Below are 16,402 nucleotides of genomic sequence, written 5' to 3'. Positions count from 1 at the left end.
CAGAGCAGATGGCCACAGATCCATTCAGCCAAGGCCTTAATAGAGCCACAGCTGCTGGCAGACAAAGTGAATCTCTCTCCATATGCACTTCCTTGGAAAACACAGCCCTGCTCTGTTTGCTCTGCTGTGTGATGACACAGTCCACAAGCTATGACTCACACCACTGATACTTCTCCATTGGTACCAGTCCACACAGGGCAATTTGTTCAGTTTTAACAAAGGCTGACAGTGGACAGGTACACCCTTGTCTCCTGCTCACATTCGGACATAAAGCTAGCATTAACAAGATGGCGGTGAGTTCAGTATTCTCACCCAACAAGATCCGCTGCATGTACAGGAATTTCAGATGCCTTCATTAAACTCCTTAAAATAGAGGCAATGCAATTCTCCTTAAAAGTATCATTTGTAAGAAATGGCCAGATTTCAAAGGTAGCTCCAAAATTATAGGGGGCAGCTTATGCGCTTACAGCTGCACACTATATACGCTTTGCTATAGCAGCTAGTTGCCATTTGCAAGTAGCTCAGGCAGCCGTGGAGCTAATGGCCCTATCAGCCGACTGGAGTCTGCAACCTTGAGTCACCATTAGCGATGGGGCTTAGTCAATCGGCCTCCCAGTGGAGTCCCAAACTGGGACTGAACGCAACCCCTGAGACCGACCAACCTCTGAGATGCCAGATTGAAGACAGACAGTATGTTTTCCAATGACTCTGACAAGCACTATGACTCTGAGGAAGAGAGGACATGACAGACATGGACAGGAGAGGCATGAAGCAGCATTGGAGCAAAAGTTAGTTGGGCATCAACAGAAATCACAAATACTACACGTAGAGCTGGAATATTTTCAAATCTTACTCAGTGAATTGAATTTTGTTTATGTCAAGTTTGGATGAAATGCGTTCCAAGATGAGTTAAAGAGGCAGTTAAGATTGTAAAGTAAGTACAGTAAAAAGAGAGAAGGAATCAGGCAGTGTATGGTTGTATTTGCTGATTAGTAAAAACAAAAAAAGTTAATATTCGTCACTCTACAAGTTCATCAGTCAAACTAAAATTGTCCGTAGCTGTGACTGTTCGTGCAAATGGTTGTATGTCCCTTTATGTCAACCTTGTGATGAAATGGCGACTTGTCCTGGGTGTACCCCGCCACTCGCCCAATGTCAGCTGAGATCGGCTCCAGTCCCTCACAACCCTATAAAGGATAAGCGGTTACAGATGGATGAATAAGACTAATAGGTGTAAAAATGTCCCCTTTCTTGACATTTTGTGAGTTTATTTTGTTTACTTATCGGACTAAGTAGCTAACTGCCTTTACATCTCACAGTTGAAGCTACTGGGGGGCTAACATTACACCGTTATATTATATCTTAAGGTAAAAAGTGGTATTACGAGACAGAACAGGCCGGGGCTAGCATGCTAACTGCAGATGGCAAATGTGCAACACAGTACATAGACGTCTTTGACATAATGTCAACACTGTTGTGTCTTCACACAATTTTCTGACCATATCTTACAAATTGCTCCTTTAACATTAGCGCAAGTACTCTGATACTGTGATGTCATCATGCTGCAGGTATTTTACATCATCACTGTTAACAGTGTACCATTGTTGTTATTCTGGTACACGACCTCTGCCTTATTTATTAAATTCATGCTCATTGCCATGATTACATAAATTACAATAAAAGCACGTCTAAGAATTTCAATTAGAGTGAAGCATAAACCTCTACAGGAGGTGCTTCGATTTAAATCTACGGCATTTTGGATGATCATCATAGATATAATAGTAAACAGAGAGGCAGACGCTTCTTCTAAAGTGTGACTGTCATTATCTGGACACAGGGGAGAGTTGAATCTGCAGTGCAGGTGCTTAGAGGGTGAAAGGACCAATCAGAAGGGAGATTAAAATGCACACTAACTCGGGGAATGTAAAGGCAGGTCAACCAAGGAAAGACACCGAAGGAAAGAGAGAGAGGAGAGATAGTAACCCAACTCATGTGAGAGACAGCAAGCCGGCTGGGATAGCAACTGGCTTGACACTTCTAATTAATATTAATTGAAGCACTTCAGTGCTTTGTTTACTGAGTGGGAGCGGCCATGGATCAGCAATCCCAACGGATTTAAGGGGGAATCATAAACATAGCAAACAACAAATCCCATTCCCATGTACACACACAGATACACACCAACTGCACACACGTGTGTGAATCTCCAGCAGACAACTCATTAAAGTCACAAGTGCGTGTACGTGAACCGAAACTGTTCAGAGAAAGTTATCACCAAACTTCAGTGTCTACATCAAAGTGCAGACGATCCTTACAGTTCTGATCTGTTTTAGCACACAGCAACCACAAGTGCAGAGGCAGCCCACATTCAGTTAGACACACACGATCACACACACACTTCAAAGTGTGGTGTGCCGGTGCTTCAAGTTGTGTCTAGCTTTCCACAGCAGACTCGTACCCCAGGTGCCTCATGGTGGGTGAGTGTTCACTGATGGCTCCATTCCTTCAAACCACAACAAACATGTGATTTTGGAGGGAGAAGAGTAATTTACAGAGATATTGTCAAAAGGAAAAAAGGAAAAAGTATAGAGGAAGTTGCGAGAAGAACATGGCTGCTACCAAGCAAAAGCCATGAGAGGTAAGCATACAGAGAATGGATGTTGTGTTGTAACTAAACAATTTTGCCACATGTGACTATTACATACCTCTTTCTGTTCTTTTCCACTGATATACTATATTATAAAAATAATCTTCTGGTAAAGTGGGGTGAAAAGGAGGAAAAGAAAAGTAAGTTTGGCTTGCAAGGAGCAGGTTAAGTGCTGTGGAGTAGCCGAGAGGAGATCAGACAGGGTGGGTGTGCAATGATGATGACTGAGAACCAATCTTGTGGATGGTTTGACATTCACTGAGGGTCACAGAAAGCGGTTTGGAGTGGCTGTGGTCAGGTGAGGAGGATATCAACTAGACTGGATAGTTTGCCCAAAAAGATGAGGTGGAGAAAATGTGTGAAGGAAACCAGGGGGTGCTTGAAATCAATAAAGTGGATTTGTGGAGAGAGGACGTCGTGGGGTGCAGAATGGGGAGGACATGGCACTAAAGACAGATGGTGTTTAAACACCCTCAATGCGGAGAGAGCTGGGGAGTGTGTCAAAAAAATCAACACAGGCAGTACTGGTGTCCAATTTCTGCCATGGTACATGCCCATGCCAACTGGAGTATGGCAGCACCCTGTGGCACCAGTGTGGACAGGCTACACCATCTGAACAGCATGAGTAATCTTACTATTCATCTAGGCACGCAAGAGCAAAACACACACACACTGACTCACTCTTTCAACAAATTTTAGAAAGTAGTGCTTCTTTCGGGAAATGACACGGTCGTCTTGTTCCACTTAAACAGTCAAACACAGTCCAGAAAGTCTATTTTCCCCTCAAAGAAAAAGTACAATTACATGAAGAAAAAACATTGTGACCTGTTGTTCAATCGAACAGTCCTCTGAATAGACAAACATGACATACAGAAACCAAAGAGGATGCGAAAGCAAAAACTAGGACAGTCACACTCTCTTGTCAATCTCTCATTCAGTCACACCTTCAAGTCTTCCCACAACATCAACCACACAGCAGGACTCTCTGCAGCTCACCGCTGCTGTGACAATGATAATTAGCGACCTGTTTAACAGAGAGACATGTAACAAACAGCGGGCCAGTTCATAAAGCGCACTGGAACAGAACTGTGCTCCCAACAAGACAAATCAGAACTGCAGTCGACGTCTGTGGTCTGCACACTGAGCGAGATATTCCAATTCCAATCACCTGGTCATAATCCTTGTTAGTAGTAATAATGTTCTACTCACAAAGTCGGAGGGTTGAGGGACATGAGTGGTCAGGTGATCATACAGGGAATAAACAAACCTCCAGGTTAGCCAGATTTATCAAAGAGGAAGCAAAGGGCACTAAGGAAAAAAATAATACCCAGTATGTCTGTCAGAACTTTGCTGTACTTGTTGTGATTGTATGCTCATAATTTTCCTTTGCAATGAGGGATTTTATAGTCTTCATGCTAAGCTAAATTAGCCAGCTGCTGCTTCATATTCAGCTTCAATCAACCAGAAAACATAATGCATCTGGCCATGTTTGTCACAGGCACAGAGGCATAAAAAACAATTGAGCCTTTATTCAAATATGTCAAACCCTTCTCTTAAGCACACTCATAAACTACTTAATCAGGTAAAAGCACAAGGATGAGGGAGATCAATGAAGATCAGTGGAAACTAACTGAAAAATTCCAGTTCATCAATAAAGTAGTAGCTAGAACCAACGTGAAAAAGACTTTCCTCAAGTGTTTATTTGGTTGAGTTTAGCAGTTTCCATCAGCTGCGCGCGTCCACAAAATGCAGGTAAACTGTTTATGCTAACTATTTGGTATAAACCCAATACCGAGACGGTAGATGTGAGGTATTTCATCAAATTATCTATCCGACTGCAGGCAACCAAGCACAGCCCACTCCTCTAAACAACCTGCTGGGAGGCTTTACCCTCTGATCAAGGTCTCTCACCTGGGAAGCCTCAGAGCACATCAAGCTGTCTGAATTGAATATATATATGGGTAAATGGATTATGAATTATGAATGGGCACCAATCGAAAATATGAAAATGCAATAGCTTTTCAAATTAAAATGGATTTCGTAGCCATCAGATCAAGTGATAACACTTGGAAACTTGGAAAAAACGTGTGTTCGATAAAGGTGGTGCAGATGCTTCACATACAGCGGAAGAACGTATGTTTGTGAAGTTGGAGGGCAGTTTGACACACACAAACACGCACGCACGCACACACACACACACAAACACACACACCCCCCGCCCAGCAATTCTGCTATGTGTCAGAGTTATTCCCATGTAGGGACAGCTGAAGTTGATCTCATTAACTTCCCTTTCATTCAAACAGCTAATTACACACAGACACACAATCACAGCCGTCACAGCACAGTCGAGACAGAGGGGAGTAAGAGTGGAAGAGAAAGTCTGTAACAAACACAGGAAAAAAGAGAGCTGAGGATATACTGAGGAGAAAGCAGTGCACAGAAAACAAAGTGGAAGAGAACAGGGAAGAGAGAAGAGGCTTCATTACTTCTTAGCCTTCAACAAGTATTTTTTTTTAGTGTAAGCCGATTTTCCCTTTCACGTACGGCAGCAGATTGGCTCCAAGTCAGATTCTTTCTGAAATGCTATTTGTTTCCAGTATCCCTAATAAAGGAATTAATGTTATGTTAATGACTTTTCAGCCTATTACTGCACTGTTGATGGATCCATCTGTACTTGAAAATGTCTTTTCCTCCAGAACCCTGCCGCATGGTTATTTGTGTCACAGTCTTTGTCAGGTAATTTATGGGAAGACATTAAGCCGTTAATACATTGTGTTACAAAAAAAGACGACAGTTTAATGGCATTGCGTAGATGAGCAAACTAGCCATCAATAATGCTGTATAATGAAGCCTGTTGAAGGCCTATTGGGAATGGAAAACAGTGACTGCTGAAACTTAAAAGAGAATACTAAGAGTTTGTGCGTGTGTGTGTATGTGTGCAGATGTTACTTTGTGTGTGTGTTTGTGTGTGTACTGGATTCAGAAAAGTTGGAGCAGGAAATTAGTTTAACCGAGCAGGAACAGTGTGTAGGTGGCAAACATGCTTCTCACTGTAGAGAGAAGCATGACTGCAGTTAGTGTCAGGGTTTTGCAAGCTTTTGGGTCCTCTTCCAATTGATAAAATATCTAAATATGCTAAGCTTGGAAGTTAACAAATCTCTTATGAGATCTTTTTGCTACCCTCACTCCATTTTCATGACCAAAAACCTGTGAAAAAACCATTCAAGTAGCAGAAATTACAAACTTAAAATAAATAAATATAAATCAAACTGTGCCAAATGTCAATACCTCAAAGCAAGTCTTTAGGGTATATAAAGGAAGCAAAAGTGCAAGACATCACCTCTACAAACAGTCACAATGATTCAGGCCTACACTCGCTAACTTGAGGAAACACCTGGTCAAATGCAAAATATCAAAAGACAAAAAGGCGTGTAGGTATTCTGAACGCCAAGTTACCTGCAGCGCACATAGCTGATGTTAGCTCGCTTGCGGCCAATGCTGGGCTCGTTGATGGAGAGTTAAAATCCTTTATGAATGGCAAAACCTGAAGTGAGGCATCAACAAATTCATTGACATCTTGAAGTAATTAATTAGCTAGTTGTTGCTGGTTGTTGCTGGAGATAAATAGGCCTTTTCCACTCTCATGATGTTATCTTAGCATTTTTACGAGTGTTAGCCAAAACTCAGCTTATGGCTGTGTCCAAAATTCATTACCAAACTGCTGTTCAGTACGCTAAAACAGTATGTGAGATTTTTTTCTATGTCCGAAACCTTAAGATAAAACCAGTAGTACGTGAAATGCATACTATTTACTTGCAAATACTGCAGTATTCAAGCACTGCAATAGTGACGACACCAAGGATATAGCAGCAGTGTTTCCCACACATTGACTAATTTGTAGCAGTGCGCCACAGAATCAACACCGACCGCCACAGTGTTTCGTTTTTGTTTTTTTGTTTGTTTTTTGGCGCTACTTAAAAACGCAGCGTATTCGTTCAGCTGCCATTTCTTTCCCTGCTCTCCCTCCGTCTCTCTGTCACTCACACGTCTCACACACACAGCCCCTCCCCTCCGTGCACAATGCGTGTGTCACCATGAAAACGAGATCATCCGTTGAAGTAAAAGTGCGGAAGCTTGATATTTGGTGCAGACGGCTGGTGAAAGTCACGAGTTCACGAAAGTTCGGTATCTCCGCCGCCCAAGTGGCAGTGGTGAGTTGTGACGTCCTCGTTGCTGCACTGCAGACAGTGGGCGGTATCTTGGAAGATCATGTGAACCCCTCACACTATGTGCATTAGATGAAGCATGTAGTAATGTGGCACCAAGCAGTAACAAGAGGTTTGGCACATTGGCTGTTCTGAATTGAGAGAAAAAGAAAAGAAAAAAATGCAAACAAGAAGGAAGAGGAAGAAAATAGGTGGGGAGAAGAAACAAAGAGAGGAGGAGACATTACATAAAATAATTAAAAGAGGCGATTCCGGTCAAGGAACTGTTTATTGTCGTCATCATTCTGCCAACCTCTCCTGGTTGCTCTCTCTTTACATAGCCCCACTGCTCAACTTCTCCTTTGTCTGTCCTGAGTGGCACTCTTATGTCTGAGTCCTGAATGCTTCTGTTACGAGACATTCTGAGACTTCACAATCAATTCTCTGTTTCTACCTTCGTCCTTCTTTTTCTCTGTCTCTGCATTGTTGCATGTCTATTTCAGTCGGACAGCAGAGCATGTTTGAAACTTACAAGCACCTTTGATTCTTAACGGAAGGCCAACGCTGGCAGCACATCAGCAGCACAGCAGCCACTACATCCCCATCAACAATCACACTGGCTCTTCTCAGTCATCAAAAGCCAGTGTTTTTTTCAATTGCCTTGTCAGTAGGGTGTAAATGGCACATTTACATGTGTAAGTACAAAGGAAAGAGTCCTGCCAGGAGTGTGAACGAAAACTTTTCCTGCAGCTTTCATCTTCGCTGTGATGTCTGCTGGGCAGTCACCATAACATGGACAATCAATTCAAAAGACACACATGTACAGTAGAACGGGACGTTTGCATTTACATAGACACTGCAGAACACAAAAGCTCAGTTGAATGGCTTGAGTGGAATGAAGCTTATCAAAAGCTTTTTTTTCCCTTTAAATTGAAATCACCGATCATGTTATTTGACATTTCAATAGGCCTGGGAGGATTTAATCCTTATACAGGAGTGTCATAGTATGGAGCAGAGCAACACTCTGCTCCTCGATAGCAGCCTCAGCTCAGTCTGTACCACCCTGCCCTGTAGTCATTCAGACAACTGGGAATTAAATGAGCTGAGTAGCAGAAGATTAAAAGGGATTATAGCTGGTATAGTAAACCATCTGAATGCTGTCAAATCACTATGGAGATGAAAGCTTATGATGGTATGTATGCTATGCTGAGTTTATATGGACAGCTGAGCATTCATCATTTAAACCACAAGTAATGTGAGGGATGTATGATCATACATTAAGTACTTTATATAACTTGAGCAACACACAACATATTGCACATATTGTTGGAACATGCTCTTAAGGAATTGTACGGAAAAACTCTACATGACTCTTCATCAGTCATGTAGACTAATGTGCTCAGACCAAGGTTTAAGAGTAATGAGTTACAATGCATTCCCTAACTCCTTGTGAGCCATAGCATCATATAGCCAGACTGTCCTCAGTGCTGGCTGCATTTATTATCATTCTGGTATTGGGGGTGGGAGGGTGGGGTTGCTTGTCCTTGGCTCTATTTCTTTTTAGCCCATAATGCAGTGACAGTGTCCCTACAAAATATTGTTGCGGGGGTATTTGTTTTCGTGGAACATTTGCACATGAGGAGGTGAGCCCTGGCATTAAAATGGCTAAACCTCCGCAAATTAGGATAACTTACTATTTTCAGTGTGTAGGTTGTCAGCTCAGAGATTGTAACTGTTGTTCCCCATAGTGGCTAGGATTTTAAAAACAGTAACATGCAGGCAGCCAATGGCAGGCTTAAACCCACGGTTAACATCTGGTGAGTCAGACTATGTGAGCCAGAACAGTTTCTGGGTAACACTTTATAATAACCATCATTAATAAATGGTAACTTTATGGTTAACTGTACTGTATGAACTATGAAATAAAAATTTTAACTGTAAAGAAACAATGAAATGCTTTTTAAACCATTTATTAAAAGGTGCAATAGGAAATAGGCAGCTGTAGTTTAAAACACTCAAAAATGAACTAAAATTATGAACAGAACGTGAAGAAATAGTTTTGCCATTTAATCAAAAACATGTATGTGTTGTAGCGATATCTGCTAAAATTAGCATGCTCACCAGCTAGCCCTGGCTTGTCCTTTTTCATAATACCACTTCAAGCTCCCAGTTAGGATCGCTGGCTGCATGGCTAATTGAGCTAACTAGCTAATGAGTTACAGTTTGCAGCGTTTAGCACTTACTCTGGTGGCATGCTGCCACCTATTTGTTTGGAGTATGAAGTTGAGTGGTGGCCAATTCTTACATATTGCACCTTTAAGCAATCGAAAAGACTTTGAAACATCTGTTGCAACTTTACAATGACAATCCAAATAATTTTTATGGATGAACTATACATTATTTATAAATCATTTATAATAAACATCAGCTGCAAATTTAAAGTACACTATTGCTCAAATAAATGGTTTAAAAGGCATTCATTGTTTGTTAACAGTGAAATAAGTATGAACTGAAGTTTAATTAACTTATTTCTAACGGTTATTATAAGGTGTTACCGCTCACATCGCTCACTGGCATACTGTATATGAAATCATGTATCGGATTTTCCTAGGCTTAAAATATTGTCAAAGGAAATTTTAAAAAAGGAGCATGGTGAGGAGGTAACAAACAAGAACAGCTGCTACTGGTGGTTGAGAGCTGTGACCTGCACTTGGAAGGGTATGGAGGTAGGAAGAGGCACATCACATATCCATTGCTTAAAAGTGATTTTAGCAATTCATTACTGAATTAAGAGTATTTCGATGAAAGCTTGTGTCAAAGCTCACAGCGGTTGTTGACACCTGCAGGGTGAAAACTACTTGAAAGTCACTTGCTGTGCATCAAAAAAGAGCTTTCAAGATCCTTTTGAACAAGCTGTTCGCAAGCTTGTTCAAAAGGATCTTGAAAGCTCTTTTTTCTTTCTTTGGAAAGTTTTCTTCTTCTTGTGTTTCTTGTTTTCTCATGTTCTCTGTCTCAACTTCTCTCCTTCTCATTCATCATGTTTCGGGGGTGACAAGGATCCTATTCGAGGGTACTGGAATAAATGGCCCCATGCCCTGCTATTGACAGGTTCTACTCAATTGAATTTAATGCTTGGCTGCCCTTGTGTTTTCTTCCTCAGTCTTGCAAACAAACTCATTTGTTCTAATTTCGTGATGTCTCTATTTGCATCTGCGAGCTCTAACATCGGCTCCACCCTCTTGCAGGGCTGCGCTTGACTAGGGTGGCATCCATTAATTAACTACTTAATTAGAACCAATTAATGTAATAATGCATGGCCTGATTAATCAAATTGCTATAGGCATCTCAAAACAAGATATCCAATATCTAACACAAATAGGTTGAGAAATTGCAGGTAATTATTCCCTGCCATATTAAGTGAATATCGATGGATAACAATGTGGCTACATATATAGAGTTTGAGTGGAAAGGAGGTAATTATTTTGTCAGTGCAAATGCAGGAGATGACAAGTGCTGTCTGTATTGTGTTAGCAGAAAATGAGACAAATCTGAGAACTGTCTGACCATCTGAAAAGACCGGGGACTCACATTAAGACAGAAACTGTAGGTGAAGGATGAATGAAAGCCTTTTGCCTTCAGACTTAAAAACTGATAAAAGAAAAAGAGCAGAAATAAAAAGCTCTGATCTGTATTTTGACTCCTGTCTCAACTGGGAACACCAATTCATCTCTATTTTTCTATTTGTCCTCTATATCAAGTTAAGAGGTGCCATTTTTCAGATGATAAACGTAGGAAAGAATAGGCATCCTTTCAGTCTCAATGCACCCATCCCTTCCTGCACTGTCCGGCAGTCCACCTCAGAGGATGAGCGCAGATCTAAGATCAATTGATGCCATCGCCTCTATCTAGCGCACTAGTTCCCTGGTTCATACAAATATAGAGAAACACACACACGCTCATGCTCACACATCCTCGAGACTTTCCATCACAATCTCGCCCAGGACATTGCACTCAATAACGGCAAAACCAGAGCTGCAGAACAGAGTACAGACGAGCAAAAGAAAATCCCAGAATCGGTGAGCTCAGTGTGCTGTTGCGAATTTTCTGCCTTCCTGGATCACCGCGTCGGAGCGTTCAGCCGGGCTGCTGCAAAACATACGCGCTCGTACACACAGACACGGGAGAACACACACAGAGCGCACATGCACAAAGCAGCTGTCAGTCATTCAGCTAAGCTTCCTCAGATTCTCAGGACGTGCAGCCGCTCAGTCAAACTTAAAAAAAACTTTTCACCTCCCCTCTAAGGAGCCTCAAAACCATCATGGAACATATGAACTATTGATCAGATCAATCAAAGTGCTGTTCAAGACACACAAACATCTCTTATTCACTCCCACGAGGAGGGATGTGGACAAGAATGATGACCGAGTCAGCAAGCCAATAAGAAGAGTGAACAACAAAATCAAAAAGTTTTCTGCTTCAGTGTTTCCAAAAAGGACTCATATGGGAGAATTCATCAGTCCATGTTTTAGTCTTTTCTTTAGTAGAAAGGTTGAAAAATTGATGAAATAACTGATTTTGTCACTGTTTTACCTCTTTTCACTGCAGAATTATCTGTTGGAGCCATTAATTGATGCACAGACAGCATGTGACAGCAATACATCAGTTAAAATGTATTCAGAAGCTGCACATCATTAAGTATCATTTTCCAATGACAAGTCCCAAGCTTCAAAACCAATCTCTAAAATCATAATCTGTTTATTTGACCTCTGCTTATCTTGTTGTTTTATTTCATTAATTCAAAACCATTCTACTGTGTAATTGTGTAGTCACAGAGACTCGCTAATGTAATCATAAAAAAATGCGCTTTTTGATTAGCTCATGTGGTCACAAGCCATCGTAATTTAAAGCTGAGCACCAAAAAATATGATGCCACTCCTGTGTGGCGAAGATGGGAAGTAGATCACAGCTGTCAAAATCCTCCTCTAGCAGATCAACCATAAAATTAATTTTAAAAAGTTACGTCACAGTAGTAATAATGGGTCTTTTTGACACATAGACAACTTGAACTGCTTTCTTTTTTCAAGGGATTTCTGTGTAAAATTGAATCTCTGCTGGAACAACAGAGCCAAGAGGACGCTTTCACACTTAAAGCATCATGAGCTAACTATTTTAGCTTAAAACCATTTTGATGGTAGATTGACTTATAGGGTGAATGGTGTTCGTGTCAGAAACTGTGCCCCTCTGTTGCGTGTTTTTGTGCTATGTCCTTTTGGTAGCAGGTAGTTCGAAATGCTTTGCGGCAGTACATCACACACAGAACCAACTATCAGTGATTGTGGTGAAACTGGTTCATATCTTATAAAAAAAAAAAATGCTGCTGCAGTCTCAACTCTCAATGATTTACAGAATTCCCTAACTGCTGCATGCTGTAGCTGTAAGTTTGCTCTGTTAGCCGGACTGTTGGGGTTGGTGTCAGAACTGGAGCCAGGCAAGCATGGAACAGAACCGGGCTCAAAAGCCTCTATCGTCATCATGACAGAGGTGAAAAGACTGAAGACGATGTGATTGAGGAGGTGAAGACAAGAAAAAGAGACAGTGACTGAGTGAGAGGCATTGCTCAGTTATACGTCTTGTGTTATGTTCGGCTGTATTAGCAACAAGTGCTAGTTTTGGAAGTTAGTGAAGTCAGTCAGTCTTTCAACAGAAATCAGAGGTTTAGCCAGTAGCATGTTGTAGCCAGGTGATGTTGTCCCTAGTTTAGGTTAAGTTAGCTTGGCAATGCTGTCCTAAGTTGTATGCAATGCTTGTGCCACATGGGGGAAAATAATGCTGTGCATGCATCGTTAGTTCAAGACATAGGTTTTCAGGTCATTACATTGTTTGGATGTGCTGAGTTTTGTTTGTAGGTAGCCCGTAACGTTGCAGTTCATCTGACAACCTGTTACGGAAACCTGGGATTTGTATTTAACGACACTTTTGTATACTCACAAAATGTGAATTTCTACATAATGTTGCTCTTGTTCAATGAATAGTCCTGTATTGTATGAAAATCCTCCCTTGAGGGAAAGAATACAGAGTCATTCTGAACTCAGTATGCCTGTGATCAAAAGGAAACCAACTTTAAAGTAATAAAATGTAAACTCCTGTAGAAAGAATATTGTTTTTCGAGTCTCTTTCCCAGATATTCAAATATTGACGCTCTGGCTTGGCAGCTCGGTTCCGACACTCAACTCAAAGTGTCAGTATTTGACAACCTGGGGATGTAACTCAAAAATCAACTGTTTTAAATCAACAAAATGGAACTTCATGGGGAAAAATAAAAGTGAAGTCTCAAACTTCAATAAAGCTGCGAGAGAAACACAGTGCATCTCAACTAATCATAACAGCTCCACAGTGACCTGCTCCATGTACACTTCAACTACTGTCACTGAAAACCAACCGTATAGATAACTAAGGCACATGATCACATTTGACGGGAACACCTGACAGCGTCACCATCACTCTTGCATTGTTGTAGCCGCATGTGCAGTGGATGGTCGGCTCCTCAGCCTTAGTTATGCTGATCTACAGTAGTTTAATGCAAAGGCTGCTTCATCAATAAATCATCAAGCAGCTCATTTCACCTTACTAGCGAGCAACCTCCACACCTTGCAGGCACTTCCTGCAGAGCTGAAACAATGTGTGTCCCGGGGAGGGATTGTTAAAAATATATAATCTCAAGAGACGGAGCACTCACTCAAGAATACATAAGCAGGCGCATTTGTCGCTGGCGCCTGCAATCATGAATGCATGTATGCATGTTTCACAAATGTATGTGTGCATTTATAGATGTGTGTGTGTGTGTGTGGAAATTCTGTCTGTGTGTTTTGGAGGCAGTTCTGCTCTAGCTTTACTCCCCTGCAGATTGTAGCCACAAATATAGTCAATGCCACATACAGTACATCGTAACAGTGATGGGGCCAGATAACGATGCAGGCTCTGCCATGTTTCATGCATTCTGATAAGGTAGCGGACACGGGGAGAAAAGCTATAAAACAAGGTGAGCAGCCTACAGGGATGACAGGCTGTAACCACCGGTGAGTCGTGTTGGTACACAGCTTTCCTCTTAACATGTTCACTGGACCACAGTGCAACTCACCGCTTGTAATGTGGCTACAAGGACAGTCGGCGACACACTATGTCTATGCTATATCCTGAAGCAAGGCTGTATAGGAGCCCCTCGAAGCCAGAAAGAACAGTTTTCTCTCAAGGGACTTCCCATTGGCAGATGTGCGTCATAGCTGCATGAAATGCACCAATAATTCCACTTTAACAGCCTTAATTTTAGGATAAATATAGGCTTGGCTAGAAGTCGTCATGGAAATACAGTAGCTATTAGGGGGTGTAAATTATGGGAGAGCAACTCTGCACTGACAGATAGCATTACTCAGTGATGCAGACCACTGAACCATCAATTTGTCCATCTGTTCCTTGCTCCGTGGTATCTGTTTCATTCACACCCCTCCACTCTTTCTTTCAGCTAATCGCTCCCCTCTATCACGTTTCTCATTTCTCTTTTGCTTCGGCTCTCATCTCTCTCAATCATCCTGCCTCTCAGATTCCTGTACGACATTTCTATATCTCATTCGCTGAGGGTGATGGTAGAAATAATACGTAATATCACACTGCAGTGCACTTAACTGAAGAAAGGGGAGCTTGTGAAGGAGAATTCTGAGGGGGTTTCTTTCTTTCCTCCTTTTTTCCTTGTTCCTTGCTTCCTTCACGCATTTTTTTCCCTTTCTGCCTGTTTGTCATCCCGACCTGGAGTTATTATCCACTGAGCGCAGTCTGCGTATCACTGACCAGTCGGATCCCCAAGACCCTGCGTGTCTTGTCTGCTCGCTGGTTAAGTGGCTGTTTCTTTGTGTGCCGCCAGCTGAGCTTGAGGTTTCAAGTATGCAACACACTCTCTTGAGTTCACGGAAGTTGCTGCGCACCCACTCTGCCCTGTCCAACCCCATTGTGCCGACTGAGATGACTCAGACTGAGCTGTGTTCAATAATTCATTTTGAATCAAAGCGAGACAAAGTGGATAGCAGCACAAGACATTACTTTCCACCTGGAGAGAAACAGCTAAAATCCAAACCTGCAAGTCTTTGACACGAAGTGAGAGTTCAGCTAACAGTTAATAGAGTACAATGCTGTGAATAAAAGCTGATATGCTGTGACTCTTAATGTGTGTTACATAATTATGTCCAGAGTATTGTGAAAAGTGCAATGACCTTTTATTGATAAAATAAAAAAATACCTTAATCAAAGTTAAACAGCTACTTCATTTTTTTTTTTTTTTGTTATTTTATGATCTAGCACTATATTGTGTATATACCGACATGAATTTGAAATTTGAAACTGTCCCACAATGTAACTCCAGTTGGTCTCCTGTACAGTGTTCTGCTCCCCTTTCATCTCCTTACCCCCTACCTCTAAGCCCCGCAGTGGCCCAGCTTGGCGGCGCCAGCACTCTCGTTAATCACACAGTGTCAGGCCTTTAATAAGTCCTTGACGGGGGTTTCGCAGTGAACGACACTCTTTATCAAAGGTTTACACTGCTAGTGCGTCCTGGAGAATGATTGATCCCACCACGCTCAGGTCTGCCCTTCATGCTGACTGACGGAGCGGCACCCACAGTGCCGGCGGTAGACAGCTATGGCAGAGGTGTGCCGACGTGTGTGATTCGTACCGTGTGAGAGCCAGAGTGTGTTTGGGTGGCAGCAGCGCTGTGCTGGCACCATGCGGGTTGTGCCTGGGTGATGGATACTTCTCAACATTCCATTTCTCTCCCTACCAACCAACCCCACACGATCCTGCATCTCCAAATGCAAAACACTCCCGTTATGGATGCTGTGATAAAGTGATTTTTTAACCTTGCCTGCCTCCGGCTGGAAAGGAAGCAGCCAATCCACTTAACAAATGAAGTAATATCAGCAATCGTTTGGCCTTGTCACTCTACTTATGGACATTATACTGTATGTGAAGCATTATCAGAGTTCTGCTGGCCTTGTCATGGAGGCGGCCGGAAATCTGAATGAATTAGACGAATATAAAATCCATCAAATCGAAACTGGTCCTGACCCGCCCTTAAATCTGTCAAAAAAAGACAAGACAATAGATTTTTTTAAAAATGTGTTTGCCAAACTATGTTCCATCACTTTCCAGGGCATTACAATTAACCAAACAATGGTGGACAATGAAATAGCAACATAGGGCCAAACATTTATGAAACAGAAAAGATTAAATGTTAAATTTCATGCACAGCCCACCAGGTTATAGATTTGAAACTGCATTAATATGCAAACATTTAAACTATATTTCCAAAGTCACAACTCAAATCCGTTACACACATTTCCTTTGGATAAACTAATGATTCTGCAATAAGAAAACCTTTTACCACCCTCTCCGATTAGACCGATTTCTACACAGTATAGGTTGAAAAGCCTTCAATAGGGCTTGCATAAAGTCAACACCTTTGTCATTACCCTCTATAGAACTAGCTCTATCATTAGTATCA

The 16,402-nt window shown here is 41.8% G+C and overlaps 1 protein-coding gene across 1 annotated transcript in view; it reads right to left on the bottom strand.

Moving 5' to 3' along the window:
* Positions 1 to 16,402, bottom strand: part of cdh13 (cadherin 13, H-cadherin (heart)) — a 383,964-nt gene that overhangs the window by 321,211 nt on the left and 46,351 nt on the right. The window lies entirely within an intron of this gene.

Source organism: Pagrus major, chromosome 8, assembly GCF_040436345.1.
Source record: "Pagrus major chromosome 8, Pma_NU_1.0".
Taxonomy (NCBI): Eukaryota; Metazoa; Chordata; class Actinopteri; order Spariformes; family Sparidae; genus Pagrus; species Pagrus major.
The sequence above is the reverse complement of the archived record's forward strand: the minus strand, read 5'-3'. Positions and strand labels throughout refer to the sequence as shown.